Source organism: Zingiber officinale, chromosome 11A (assembly GCF_018446385.1).
Source record: "Zingiber officinale cultivar Zhangliang chromosome 11A, Zo_v1.1, whole genome shotgun sequence".
Classification (NCBI taxonomy): Eukaryota; Viridiplantae; Streptophyta; class Magnoliopsida; order Zingiberales; family Zingiberaceae; genus Zingiber; species Zingiber officinale.
The window spans coordinates 47,366,655-47,377,831 of record NC_056006.1 but is presented as its reverse complement, the minus strand read 5'-3'; the positions used below and the strand labels follow the sequence as shown (position 1 = coordinate 47,377,831).

Sequence of the window (11,177 nt, the reverse complement as noted above, 5' to 3'; positions counted from 1 at the left end):
TGTTTATTAACTTTTTATTGATGTAATATATTATTTTTGCTTTATTTGTGTATTGTATGTATTTATTTTTTGCAAATTGAACATTACAATTATTTATCGATAAAAGAGTCATTTTTAATTTTCGCTTCGGGCCCCGTCAAATACCGGTACGGCTCTGGCAGCACGCTGTGTTGCTGTTCTCTTATCAAAGGGGAGGTCAGTGCCATATGGGAGGGGGTCCCATCTCCGTTTATGGTGCACGTCAGTTGGCGTGTTCCTAGACATTTCAATTGAAGAAGATGATGAACAGGAGCCAAGTATGCACAGAGCAATTTTTCCTATCCAGCCGTTGAGTGACCCTAGTTGATCTTTTTCATCCATTGATCTGCTATCAGCGCTGAGTTTGACCTTTTATCGACTGTGCCTTTGACTTCATTGACCTAGTTGATTGGTTTCACTGAGCATGGGGGAGTAAGTTAAGCGGGTATTGGATCTCACACTTTTCCAGGCTGACACTCGTTAACCCGATCCGCTAGAGATTTGAATTCGAATTCTGCTTCTCACCTACCAACTTCAGAAATCATGCCTCCACATCAACTCTTCCTTCTACGTTGATTGATGTGCTAGATGATGGAGTTAATATCTTGTCTTCCATGAAGTCAACCCAACTATTAGAGCATCTGCAATGTTCAGCTAATAGGAGTGTTATAATATTCTTGATGTTAACATCGGTTATAGAGGAGTGTTATAACACTTCTCCATTTGAACGTGTTCAAATAAATGTGGGGTGAGTCGGCCTGAGTTATAGAGCATCTGCAATGCTTTGTTAACCGGGGTTTTCTAACACTTCTTGATGTTAATACAGTGGGTCAGCCCATGTGTGCGTGTTTTTTTTTAAATTTTATTTAATAATAAATTTAAAACTTTAAAATATTAATAATTTTAAAAAGTAAGATTATTATTAAAAATATTAATAATAATTTAAATATTTTAAAATATATTTAAAATATATTTATTTAATATGATATAATTTTAAGATGATTGAGTGGATTACGAAACAAAGAAAGAAAACACGAGCAATGCTAACACAATTTCCTTTACTTGATTCGAAGCTTGTGACGACTCCTACTCAAAGGTTCGCGATCGTTGATCACTTTCAGTGGGCAATCACTAATAGTTTGAACAAAGATTATAAACTTGAAGTACAATAGCAATATAATAAAGTTACCAACAACAATATAAATAAAAGTCGTTCGTCGATTATTGGAGCAGCATAGAAGAGAGTAGCAGTTGTCCGTTCTTGATCTTAGGAAGTGTCTGTCAAAGCAACTAGTCAATCCCTCATTTTATAGCCAACCCAAACCTGATCCAGATCCACTGATCTCGAGATCAGATTTGACTCATTGCTAATCGGTCGACCGATCCCACTAGGAGTGTAAACGAACCGTATCGAGCCGAATATGCTGAAAAATTTAAGGCTCGAATTCGGGTCAAAATAGGTGTATTCGAGTTCGAGCTCGATTCGAAGCTCGAAAAAATTAAAATTTTGTGTTCGAGTTCGAGTTCGGCTCGAAAGATTTGAACATGTTTGCGAACTATTCGAATTATTGCTCGAAAATAGATACTCGAAAGGCTTGAAATTTATTTATTTAATATATATTTAACTTATATTAAGGCTCGCAAGCGGCTCGCGAACTATCGAACAATATAATTTAGGCTTGAGTTCGGCTCAAAAAAAATTCGAACATGTTCAAGTTCAACTCGAATTCGATAAATTCGAATATGAATCGAATATTTTTCGAGCCGGCTCGATTCGTTTGCAGCCCTAAATCCCACTATTCGATCGATCGATCTTGCCTGAATCAGCCCGGATTCCAATCCTGGTTCTGCTACTCAGTAAGTCCTCGTTTGGTCGACTGATCACGTCGTTCGGTCAACTGATCTCGTTGACTTCGCTAGCTGACCCGATCAACCTGGTCCAATCACGCTGATCCCTATCCTCAGTTCGATCGATTGAACCCAAGGTTTGGTCGACCGATCTCCTGGTCGAACCCGAATATCTTGGTCAAACCCGGCCCACTCGCTAGAAATCTGATCTTCCTAATTAGAGGTTTGGTCAACTGATCTGGGCATTCTGTTGACTGATAAAGGTAAAATCTAGCCTTGCAAAAGGTGTTAGTTGCTTGCAAAACAGAGTTAGAATAATATCAAATAATAAAACAATATAAAAGATAACTTTTGACAGTCTCCAGACTGTTCGGTTCTGACTTCCAGATTTCTCTAAAATCCTAGGTCAAATTGATGGCTACTGTTCCCTCTTTGGGGAACGCGCCCTCACATACTCCTCTCAGGAGAGTTTGTCAGATCGGTCCTCTATACTGACTGGTCTTTTGTTCAGTGCCCGAGACTTCAGGACTTTCTCGCGACCACCAGAATTTTTATTTAGAGTTTCCGACTCTAGGATTTCACCCAAAGGACACCACTTGCCAAGACTTTCCAGAACCTAGGGTTACCACCCTCTAGGGTTTTCCACTGCCTAGAATCCACTTGAACTTTTGCCTAAGTATACTTAGGACTTTTCTACACACTTGGTTCAACACTTGTTAGATCACAAAATAACTTAACTTTGAACCATTTATTATTAACAAAACACAGGTTTGATCATCTTGTACTTCCTGTACCAACGATCTCCCCCTTTTTTATTATGACAATGCAATTCAAAGTTAAATAAAACATATAATAATAATTACAAAAGAAATTATGAAAGAAATGCAACAAGTTAAGAGACAAGTTAAGGGATTCATTAAAGTTAAGAGATTCATTCATTTAATTTGTTAGCTCCCCCTTAATCACTTAACTTTCTTTTCTCCTTAACTTTAGAATATTCTAGCTTCTCTCCCCCTTTGACATATATCAAAAGTAATTTCAAAAGAGTTAACAATAATTTCAAACAGACCATGTTTTGAAAGCCTTGAAAGTAGGGGTGTAATCGAGTCGAGCCGAGCCGAACTCTTGGATGTTTGAGTTTAGCTCGTTTATAATCGAGCCGAGCTCGAGCTTTATTTAACGAATATATTCATGGCTCACGAGCTTATTCGAGCTTTTATCGAGCCTAAATGAGCTTAATAAATATAAATTATAAATTTAAATATCCATTAAAAATTAAGTTATATATTTTTAAAAAACTATAATATTCTTGTTAAAATTTATAATTTTATTCTAATAAATAAATTTAATATATTTGTCTATGTTTTTCATAAGTAGAGTATAAAATCTATAAATTCAATATCAAAACTATTATTTTTTTATTTAAAAGTTTATTTATGAGCTTAACGAACATGTTCACGAGCTAACGAGCCGAATATTGTGAAGCTTGAGTTTGGTTTGTTTATCTTAACGAGCCTCATTAAACGAACTCAAACGAGCTTTTATCGAATCGAGTTTCGAATAGCTCACGAGCGGCTTGGCTCATTTACACCTCTACTTGAAAGACACTTAGCTATTTAGAAGAAAATGGAGAAAAAATTTGATAAACCTTTTAGTTAAGTACTTACAAAAAAATTGATACACCTTAATTAACTTTTGGAAAAATTTTGATAAAAACTTGGCTTAATTTATTTTTTTTGATAATTAAGATTTTAGAAAAATTTTAATAAAAACTTGGCTTTAAATTTTTTTTGATAAAGTTTGGTTAAGTACTTAACTTTAGAAAGATTTTTTTTTAAAAAAAAAATTAACTAAATACTTAACTTTAGAAAGATTTTCTTTTAAAAAATTTAACTAAATACTTAACTTTAGAAAAATCTTCTTTTTCAAATAAAATATTTAAAGTTGCTTTTCAAAAAATAGTTAATTTTTTTTTTATTTATTTCTTTATTTTTAAAATAGTTAAACATTAAAAACTTAACTTTCTTTTCAAAAAATACTTTAAAAAATGACTTTGAAATTTTGAAAAAAAATACTTTTACTTAAAGATATATTTAATTTTGACATTTTTAAAAATAGTAAAAAAATATTTAACTAAACTTAAGTCCTTTCACTCCCGTTTGAATAATGCCCCCCCAAAAAAATAATTAAATCCTTTAATTTTTAGGGTCATGGAGTCCAAGCATGAGAGTTCAAAGTAAAAATCTTCAAAACGTATATCTGCTTTCCTTAAACAAGTGTCTAACTTTTAGCTACTAGCTGTTTACCATGAGGTAAAACTTTCACTTGATTAATCAAGTTAAGCAAGTGTTCCAGTTAGATTGACTAAAGTGGATAACTTAACTTGATCAATTTAACTTGGTATTTATTGCCCAAACTTATGTTGATGCATAGACATAAGTATTCTGAAGTCCAGGCAGTATCCTATGCATCTCATTCCATTCTAAGTATTTTTCATATACAAGTAAGGTATTTCTAGTGTGCTTGTGAGATGCTATGGCTGAAACCTATGGGTACATACTTTCTAAGGGTGCATACCTAAGCTAAGTCCAATCTTTTAAAAATACTAGTTAAAATTAGGAATTTTGAATAAAGTAACTTTTCCTAAAAGTTTAAAAACTAAAAAAAACAAAACTTTTGAAAAATAATTCTATAAAAGAAATAATTTGAAAGTTTTAGAATCTATTCTACTAAGCACAGGCCTAATTATTTTCTAAGTGCATTGAACTCAAGTTCATGTAAGAGTTTTGTGAAAATATCAGTTAGGTTTGACTTGGACTCAATGTAAATGTCACCCTTAGCTACATGATCCCTTACAAAGTAATGTTTGACTTCTATGTGTTTAGTCCTTGAGTGGTTGATTGAATTTTTAATTAAATTAATTGAGATTTATGTTATCAATTGAAATTTTTATATTTGTATATTCTAATTGAGAATCTTTTAAAGTGTGCACCATCTATAATAATTGAGATGCACATTCTCCCATGGCTATATACTCTACTTCAGTAGTGGATAAGGTAACATAGTGTTTGTAAAATACGATACCCTAAATATTAATTAAATAATAAAGTTATTTGAGGAATAATCTTAACAAAATTTTTAGAAATTGTTTGAGAATTTTTCGGAGCTTGTATGACGTATTTGAGAGGATAAATTTATAGGCTTGGGAAAAAACCTATTTGAAATATCCAAAAAGAGGAGTTGATTGAGGAATAAATTTAGGTTTTGATTTTTCCTAAACCTAAGTTCGTATTATAAATATTTAATTTTCCTCTCCCAAGCCCGAGTTTCCCTTCTCTTCCGCTCAATCTTCCGATTCTTCCCCGATCCCTTCACCTTCCTCAACCCGACACGATACCGATCCCCTTCTTCTTCCTCTTCCCCACTCTCCGCCGACTCGCCCCTCGCTCCTTCTCCATCATGAGCACCATCTTCTTCCTCGACGCGTCGCCGGCATCGATTGACAGCTGGCCTCGTGCCCTAGCCGACCCCGATTCTTCTTCTTCCCTCCTTATCCTCTCCCTCTCACGGGGTGGAGCGCCCTCTCCTCTCCCGATCTCACCTATTCTGTGCCCTAGCTTCGATCTATCACCCCTTTCTCGATCATCGAGGGTCTTCTAGCCACTGCCCACTTCGATAGTCGGATTGTCGCACCCTTAAATCAATGTCGGCCACGAGTTGCTGGGTTGCTCCTTCCCTACATCTCCTCTCGATCCCGACATCGTTGCCGCGCCAGCTCAAATCCTCCATCGCTGTGCCCTAGTTCCTGATGCCGCCTTTCTTCTCCACCGTGCACGCCACTTGGATCTCTCCAAAGGCTATCGAATTATCCCAGTGTACTGCCATGCCAAGAGCAAGAAGTCGGAGGTCTCCTTTGTGCATCACCTCTCCCCAACCATCATAACTCACTGACAGAGAAGGAGAGCAAGCGGTATTTGGGGTAAGGATACTTAGTATCAGATTAGTAGTGATTTTTGTAGTGATCTAATTTCCATTTTTGTTTAGGAGTTGTGATTTGTTGTTTGTCGGTCTTTGTAGTTTAAGTCAGCATTGTCCACCGACAATCCACAGCTCCGGTCATCCTGATCCGGTAATGAATCCCTTTGGTCTGTGAGCTTTTAGTGATCATTTTGGAATTTGGTGAGTTTTAGATTGATTTATACTTGAAATAAATTCTATGTGGGAGTGGAATAGCTAGAACTATTTAATCTAATTGATTATGGAGTTTGATTAGGTTGTATTGAGTTGGTTAATTTATACTTGGATAGATTTGGATTGGTATCAAATTTGGAATTGATTAATTAGTTGATACGGGATGAGATTTGATTGTTATTTTCGGTTGAGGTTTGGTTGATTAGGAATTTGTTGATTTAGAGGAGTACATGATTGTATCAGAATCATTAGATTGATATTGTGATTAGTGGTGATGGGTTGGATTCGTACAGTTCCTTGTTGGCAATATTGAATAGATTGTAAATAAGGATTCATGGATAAGAGTAATGGAAGCTAATCGTTAATTGAGGATAATTAATGATCAGTTTGAATAGGGTTTTTCCTGAGGGTTTAGATCTTTGGGTTTAGCTAGTTGTTGCATATATAATTAGCTAAATTGTAATCATGTGATTTGTAGGACTTTGATCCGAGGTAAGCGCCTCAACGTGGGATTTGTTCCGATATGATCTTCGTTTTGAGGCGGGTACCTTTGACTTATCTCTTTAGATATTGTCATTCTGATATGTTTAACAGGTTATAGCTAGTAGCAATGATCATGTTTATATTTTCCTTGATATGTCACTAATAGATACCTGTAGCTTATTTTTTTATTGTTGTCTGATATGCATTCATGTTTATCTCTTGATTATTGTCATGTGTGTTTTATTTCCTAGAGGTAGTGACATACTATGCTTTACTATGTTTAGGACTAGCTTTCTAGATTTTTATTATCTGGCATGTGTATCTAGCTTTGTGATACTTAGATCATTATTATAGGATTCCTTTTCCTTTATGGTACATATTGTTTAGAAATGGTTATGATCATGATTTACATGCTTAGTGTCATGCACCATCTTACATGATTGCATGTTGTGCGATTGTCGGCTCCATTATTGTTGAGCTCATCGCCAGTTACATGATCTGCACACATAACCACTCATGGATTAATGACACATCAGTCAGGGTGTGTGCAGTTACTCTGTCAGGCTCCGTTGGCCCGCTCATGGGTAGTGTGATGCAGTGTGATAGCAGGCAGGGATCCCTCATCTTGACTATGATACATGGAGATGAGAGCATTGCGCTCCCCCACTCTGTTTGGGGTAGGAGGATAGTGTTGGTGCGGTTAGCACTAACAGTCTAACTCAGGTTTTGATGAATGACAAATTAGGTTAAGTTATGTTTGTTGTTGTTTAAATACTCTGATCGAGTGTGCATGCAAAGTCCAGACAGGTCGACGGGCTGATCGGATGTCTGACACGAAGCCCTGCTAGGTCAACGGGCAGACCGGATAGCTGGCGAGAAGTCCAAGCGGGTCGACGGGCTGACCAGACGCTTGGCACGAAGTCTAGCTAAGTCGACGGGCTGACCGGATAGCTGGTAAGAAGTCCAGACGGGTCGAAGGGCTGACTAGACGTCTGGCAGGTGAGTAAAGGTAAGTCATTGGAAGGAAGTGACTGTGAGGACGCATTCTCGGGAAGGGAACTTAGGCGCCGATCCGACTTAAAACCATTTCGGAACTCTAAGTCGAGATCTTGATTAGATTCCGATTTCGGAAAGACGGAATCTAAGTCATACTCTAAACTGTGCTAACACTTTGTTTTGCAAGATATGCATTGCCTCAGACTAATCTTGTCTTGCAAGAAAAGGAGCTTCTGGAGAAAGGGGGTCCGGGCGCCTGGAGGGGATCCGGGCGCCCGGAGGCAAGTTCTATCCAAGACGCGTCATCGACACGTGGAGCTCGCTGGTTGGGACTGCTACGTCAACCAGGGTGCTCGGAAGGGATCTAGGCGCCCCGAGCGTCCTATAAAAGGAGGGTCAAAGGCGGAGCTCAATACACAACTCAGAATTTTGCTCTCCTGTGCTCCTGCGACGTTGTGAAAATACTCCAACCACGCGCTACTTTTGTTGTTCTTCTTTTGTTGTCGGTATTTTTTAATTTACTTAGCATTCTTGTACTCAATTTGTATTCAGACTTTCGAATTGCTAGTAATTGCTCATCTAAAGTACTCTCGTGTGCGGGCTTTAGAGTAGGAGTCGCCAAAGGCTCCGAACCAAGTAAATTCTTGTGTTCTCTTTGGCTTGTCTTTTGTCTTTTCGCTGCGCTTACTCTTTACGAACGTTTTTCGATATTCACCCCCCTCTATCGATTCTTCACGATCCAACAGATAGGTGTACTCCTACAACATCTTGTTCACTCTGTCATTCCAGAGCAGTGATGACAGAGTGCACAGTTGTCATAGCCCTACCCACTCGGTCTCACCATCGCGTGTAAGATGGATGACTGGCGTCAGGGGTGACACATGTCATTTTTGCATTATATGCATTGGATTGCATTTATTGTTTGTGTTTGCTGCACTTTGTTTGCTACATTTTGGTGGTTGTATATGCTTGACATGCATATAAGAGACATGAGGTGTTTGGTCTGACGATCGTATGTTCGGATAGAAGGTCCTGGTGAGTACAACTTCTTCTATTGTCCTTCAGTTCGTATTTCCTTTTATTGAACAAGAGACTGTATTCCATAATTATTATTGGTAGCTATTTCTTACTATGCATGTTAGATTGATACCCGCTGAGTTGTTGAACTCACCCCATTGCATTATTCCTATTATAGGTAGATGATTAAGCAGTTGCTTGGAGGTATCTTGTCTGCCAGTCCCACGTCACATCAGAAGATGGTTTACCTCGCACTTGCTTTATTTTTATATGTTCTTTATTGATTTAACTTTGTATTTGTGTTTAAGCTGTGCCAACACGCATTGTGTTGTTTTGGTTTGTATGAGTTTTCCATTTGTTTTCCATTGTGTTTTTAGTACAGCCGAGTTGGATGTTAAATATATAACTGTATGGTTGTGTTTTTAGTACAGCCGCGTGAGTTGTTTAATATATATATAACTGCGTGGTTGTGTATATTCCAGCCGTGTGGGCTGAGGTATTTTGTGTGTTAATGTATTCATGCTTCGGATTGTCACCGGTACATGGGAGATGTTGCCGAATTTTCCTCTAGCGTTGGCTTGGGGCGTGACAGTGTTGCTTTCTACTTAACTAGCTTACTAGGCACTGGCTTAGAAGTTGACAGCTTTTACTTGTATTTTTTTTTATCTAGTTTACACTAGTATAGTCTCGGTTAGAATATCCAACTAAGTCAAATGTGATAGCCCTAGGGTATCAAAGTCCTACACTTAGGGTTCCCTTAATGTATCTAAGTATTCTTTTTAATTTTGATATCTTTTTCATTTTCTATTAATTTACAAAAATTATTAAAGATTTCAAAGGTTCCATCTTTGTTTTTTTAGAAATTTATCCAAGTAAATTTTGAGCAATCATCAATTATAAACAAGCAGTATTAGTTTCTGCTTAGTGATTTAGCTCCATGTGAATCAAATATGTCTAAATGTAGGAGCTCAAGTATTGAGTTGGTTTAATTTAAATTTGTTAGTTTGTGGGTTGACATGATTTGTTTACTTTGTTGGCAAGCATTACAAATTATATTTTCTAATTTTTTAAATTTAGGTAAACCTTTAACTAAGCTATTTTGACTCATTTTTTAAATCAGTTTAATATGCGTGTGACCCAGTCTTCTGTGCCACAACTTAATTTCCTCTTATTATGTCATAAAACACTTTAGTGAGGAGGTTGGTAGGTCAATTGTGTAAACATTATTTTTTCTAATTCCCTTAAGTGTGATTTCAAGGTATTCAACATTTCTAATTACACATTTAGAGTTAGAAAATATAATTAAAAAACCAGAGTCACACAATTGACTTATGCTTAGTAAGTTAAAATTAAATTTATCAATTAATAGGATTTTTCGAATAATAAAATCGGAACTTAGTTTAATATTACCTGTTCCAATTACCTTAAGTTTTTTGTTGTTGTCAAACGCAACTGCCCCTAGATTTTTTAGTTTTAGCTTGGTGAACTTCAATCGATCTCCAGTCATGTGTCTAGAGCATCCACTATCTAGCATTCATTAGTCCAAATCTTTATGTTCCTACACATAAAGCATTAGATTTGGATCCAATTTAAAACGGATAAGATAGATTGATTGAGTTCAACTCCTTATTTTCTATCTCACCCAATCTAAGTTTGTCAATCATGTTATACCTATTGGTGATTGTGAAATGGTTGAATGAGTTTAAATTGGTTAAATTTGAGTTAAGTTTATTTTAAGTTAATTGGTTAGATTTGAGTTAAGTTAATTGGTTAGATTTGAGTTAAGTTTATTTTAAAGTTAGTTGGCTAGATTTGAGTTAAGTTTATTTTAAGTTAATTGGTTAAATTTGAGTTAAGTTTATTTTTAATTTGATTGGTTGGATTTGAGTTAAGTTTAGTTTAACTAATTTTTACCTAAATCTATCTCATCCTTTTCTAAATTGTCAATCAGGGGAGTCTTATAAGTTTTGTGAGATGGTTAATTTTATCTTCAATTTAAATTGAAGTCTAAGGATTGATTCATATTTGAGTTAGACTAAGGTTTAACAGTTAGTCAATTAAATATTCATTTTAATAATTGGCTTTCAGACTGTGACGAGACACTAGAACTTCTTGGGTATTGGATCATCAACCACTTTTAGACAAAACTTTTTAAAGAAATAAAATATTTAATTTTCTTTCTAAAATTCCTAGGTCTAATTAGTCAAGTATGAATCATGCTTAAGTCTTTATCTATCCTAATCTAAGTATGAATAATAAAAAGCAATAACACAAACATCACACAAATTTATCTAATGAATATGGTCTTTCTATTGGCTCTCCTTGGATCATAGCCTCGATAGGGGCATCAAGGTAATGGATTGAATCCTTGGGGATCAAATATTGACCAAGTTCAACTTGATTAATCAAGTTAGACTTAGAGACTCATTCTTGGACTATTTTTCTATTTGTTCGGTTAACAAGTGATAAATAAGATCTAAACTTGTGGTTAGCCTTATATCTAAGTATGGATCGATTGTATACGACTCTTTGTTTTCCAAGAATCAAATCAAGATTCTTGGAACCCACGATGAACCGTTCCAATGCATCCTTCAGTTCCTTGACTTGACTTTTCAGACTGAAAT

General features: G+C 36.0%; 1 long non-coding RNA gene across 1 annotated transcript; it reads left to right on the top strand.

The window, feature by feature from the left end:
- Nucleotides 1-5,193: 5,193 nt before the first annotated feature.
- LOC122030926 lies at nt 5,194-7,294 on the top strand. The gene is made up of 3 exons (XR_006125663.1): nt 5,194-5,845; nt 5,944-5,995; nt 6,536-7,294. It is a non-coding gene; the product is annotated as an uncharacterized LOC122030926 (long non-coding RNA).
- Nucleotides 7,295-11,177: the final 3,883 nt, after the last annotated feature.